The sequence below is a fragment of the Morone saxatilis genome, unplaced genomic scaffold, assembly GCF_004916995.1.
Source record: "Morone saxatilis isolate NCDOM2014 unplaced genomic scaffold, NCSU_SB_2.0 Contig18, whole genome shotgun sequence".
In the NCBI taxonomy this organism is placed as follows: Eukaryota; Metazoa; Chordata; class Actinopteri; family Moronidae; genus Morone; species Morone saxatilis.
Window position 1 is genome coordinate 10,985,181 of NW_023339740.1, and position 563 is coordinate 10,985,743.

The window sequence follows — 563 nt, forward strand, 5'->3', positions numbered from 1 at the left end:
CCCCAGTTGTAATTAAGTTTTAATTTTGTGAAAAAGGGGCTGCACAGTGGTCTCCTCTCAGCAAGAAGCTCCTGGCTTTGAATCCACAGGACAGGTGGAATAGGTTGATAAAAATAATCTGAATGAGAGTCAAGTTGGTCTACTGTACTTGTGGACCATCACCTGATGTCTGAGGGAAAATGTAGGCCTTGAGCCTAGACCTGTTGGGAACCACTGCATTGAACCATGCTTACCATGCATATATAGTCTTCATGGTTAAATTGTGGCATCATTTAAATTTAGTTCAACAAAATTTGCTTTACATTTCAAACCAAAACTGGATATAATGTCACGTTGTTGATTAGAGCATAGTAATGGTCTCTTTAAGCAAAAAGAGAACACTATTTCTTTTCCACAGCTATCAGCCATCAAGAATTGCCGTTTGTAGTCTACAAGCTTAATATTAAATAGGGTTCATGTGACACCACCACAATGAATGACTTATCCTATTTTTCCAACCAAAGATGTTGCAGAACGAAAGAACTGGCATTTATTTTGGGTAAAAACCTGGCTATACCCCCCCC

At 39.1% G+C, this 563-nt stretch overlaps 1 protein-coding gene across 4 annotated transcripts in view; it reads left to right on the forward strand.

Annotated features, from left to right (window-relative positions):
- cpne5b (copine Vb) overlaps positions 1-563 on the forward strand; it is a 122,568-nt gene that overhangs the window by 48,569 nt on the left and 73,436 nt on the right. The window lies entirely within an intron of this gene.